This window comes from Ochotona curzoniae, unplaced genomic scaffold (assembly GCF_017591425.1).
Source record: "Ochotona curzoniae isolate NIBS_2020 unplaced genomic scaffold, NIBS_Ocur_1.0 scaffold_4701, whole genome shotgun sequence".
Taxonomy (NCBI): Eukaryota; Metazoa; Chordata; class Mammalia; order Lagomorpha; family Ochotonidae; genus Ochotona; species Ochotona curzoniae.
This window is the reverse complement of record NW_024467122.1, coordinates 33,910,198-33,913,449: the sequence shown is the minus strand read 5'-3', so window position 1 is coordinate 33,913,449 and position 3,252 is coordinate 33,910,198.

Below are 3,252 nucleotides of genomic sequence, written 5' to 3'. Positions count from 1 at the left end.
TGACACTGTTTTATAGGTACAGCATGTTCTTAAAACTGCTAAATTTTATTGACTATATGTTATGTCTAAACATTCTTTAAATAAAAAAGATTTATTTTTATTTACTTGAAAGGGTTACAGAGAGAGACAGCCAGAGAGATAGATCATTTTTTATTTTTTTTAAATGCATTTATTTTTATTGGAAAGGCACATGTACAGAGAAGAGAAAAAGAAAGCTCTTCCATCCACTGGTTCTCTCACCAAGTGACTGCAGCAGCTGGAGTTTAGATGATTTGATTCGAAGCCAGGAACCAGGAGTTTTTCCTAGGTCTGCCATGTAAATGTAGGGTCCAAGGGTCCCAAGGCTTTGGGTTGTTCTCTGCTACTTGCCCAGGCCGCAAGCAGGGCCATCGTAGTGGACCCAAATTGGCAGTGCTTTAAAAACCTATTCTCTTTTTCTTGGGGGAAAATTAGTTTTGTCAGTTAATAAAAATGTTCTTTATATTAGTATGCTTAGATGCAAAATACATATTTATAAGCTTAAAGGAAAAATAGGATCCAATTTGCACAAATTCATTCAGTAGAATACTTTTAAGGACCAAGCTTTTATAAAAAATTATATTTTCTTATAACTACAGAAACATATTGGAGGAAAAGTTACATAATTACTATATAATTGTCAGAATTCTTCCTCTGGATATCTAATATTTTTAATTGTTATAACCATTGCACTGGTGTTGTCTCTATGTTTTCTACAAGTGTTCCAATTAGGAGGGAGAAGGAAAGGGATGAGGAAAAATTGGCCAGGTATTGATTCTATTGAATCATATAAATGGGTTTATTATATTTCCTGTAGTAGTACATACACTTTTTGTATGTGAGTGAAAATTCCACAACAAAAAGAATGCTGTAATATAGTGGGTCCAGCAGGATAAACACAATTCTAACATATACTATTTTGAGACAGCCTGCTTGGAAATCTCTCTTTGTAACAGCATCATCGTCTGTGGAAACAGAGATAGCTAAAGTCACGTACTTGAGCTGTTTGAAACTCAGAATAGTTTTAGAAAGTGTGTTTCCATGTTTACTTTGTTATGCAATAAGTTATGAAGAGGTAGCCTTATTCCAGGATTGTTAATAAGTGAACTTGGGGACTGACATCTGGCACAGTAGATGCCTCTCAGGACACTTGCTTGTCTGGGCTCAAGTTCTGCTTTGCATCCAATCCCAGCTTCCTTGTAGTGTACCCCCGCGAGGCAGCAGGTGGTGGCTTGGGCCTCTGCCACCCACATGGGAAACTCAAGTTCAGTTCAGGACTTCTGGCTTCAGCCTGGTCCTGGACACTGGAGGCATCTGGAGAGCAAATCAGCAGATGAAAGATCCTCCCCCTTTCTTCCTCTGTACCTTTCAGACAGTAAATAAATGTGTGGGTTTATTTTCTTTTTTAATTATTTGAAAATATGCTTCCTACAAACCAGGTACTACTTCAGATGCTTTGCAATTGCTGACTCATTCAGTCCACCTAGATCCTGACAAGGAGGATAATGTTTTTGTCTCCATTTTACAAATGAGATATCTGAGACCTGCAGAAATTAAGTACTTGTCCCAAGATTCTACCTAGAAAACCTGGCTGCTGAAGCTTTGTTAACTTCTGCTTTCTGAGTTTTAGCTCGATGGCTAAATCCTAATCTTACATGCATTGGATTCTCATATATGTACCAGTTCATGTCCCAGCTGCTCCACTTCTCATCCAGCTCCCTGCTTCTGGCCTGGGAATGCAGTCAAGCATGGCTGAAAGCCTTGGGACCCTGCACCTGTGTGGCAGACCTGGAAAAAGCTCCTGGCTCCTGGCTTTGGATCAGCTCAGCTACTTCGGGAATGAACTAGCAGTTGTAAGATAGTTCTTTATCTGCTTCACTCTGTAAATTTGCCCTTCCAATAAAAATAAATAAATAAATTTTTTAAATGTTTAAAAATTTATTAACTATACCAGGAAGCTTCCTGGAGCATTTTAGCATGTGTTAAGTGTTGAGAACAGCCTACATGCCTCATCAACAACAAAGTGAACAATTACGGTATGAGACATCCATCTAATTTGTGACAGTGTAGAAAAGATTAACTTAGAACAAGTGACAAACAAGAATAGTTACAGAATCATAAACGCATTCATAATCTCATGTTAAAATTTTATAATGGGCTTTGTGATAGCCTAATGGCTAAATCCTTCCCTTGCACACACTGGGATCCCATATACTAGCTGGTTTGTATCTCAGCTGTTCGAATTCCCATCCCATGTGGGCTCTGGTTCTAATCCTGGCAGCTCCACTTCCCATCCAGTTCCCTGCTTGTGGCGTGGGAAAGCAGTCCCAAAGCCTTGGGACCGGGCCCGGCGCGGTGGCGCAAGTGGTTAAAGGTCCTCGCCTTGCACGCCTGGGATCCCATATGGGCGCCGGTTCTAATCCCGGCAGCCCCGCTTCCCTTCCAGCTCCCTGCCTGTGGCCTGGGAAAGCAGTCAAGGACAGCCCAAAGCTTTGGGAACCTGCACCCGCGTGGGAGACCCAGAAAAGGCTCCTGGCTTCGGATCGGCATAGCATCGGCCCGTTGCGCTCACTTGGGGAGTGAATCATCGGACGGAAGATCTTCCTCTCTGTCTCTCCTCTCTGTATATCCGCCTTTCCAATGAAAAAAATAATAAAAATAAATCTTTAAAAAAAAAAAAAAACCTGGGGACCTTGTACCCATGTAGAAGACCTGGAGGAAGCTCATGGCTCCTGGTTTCTGATCGACTCAGCTCTGGCTGTTTTGGCCACTTGGGGAGTGAACCAGGGGGCAGAAAGTATTTCTCTCTGCCTCTGCTTCTCTGTAAAATCTGACTTTTCAATTAAAAATAATAAATACTTTTTTTTAAAAAAAGCTTTATACTATGTATAGAAGAGATAAACATAAAAGGCAAAGTGTAGTACAAGAACAGACAAGCTATTGAGTAATTCCTTCAAAAAGGTGAAACTGGTAAAAGTAATAAGGAAAGAGACTTTGGGATTTTATTTAGTTTTACTAATTTTTGTTGAGTTTAGAGACAATGAAACAATGAACAGGAAAAAATACAAGGAGACAGTTTTCATTTGCTAGTTCACTCCCCAGAAGGCCCAGGAACATAGCTCAGGTGTCCCTTGTGTATGGCAGGGTGCTAACTACTGAAGTCAGTGTAAACATGACCAGGAAGCTGGAATCAGGAGTGGAGCCAAGATTCAGGCTTGGCATTCTGATACAGAT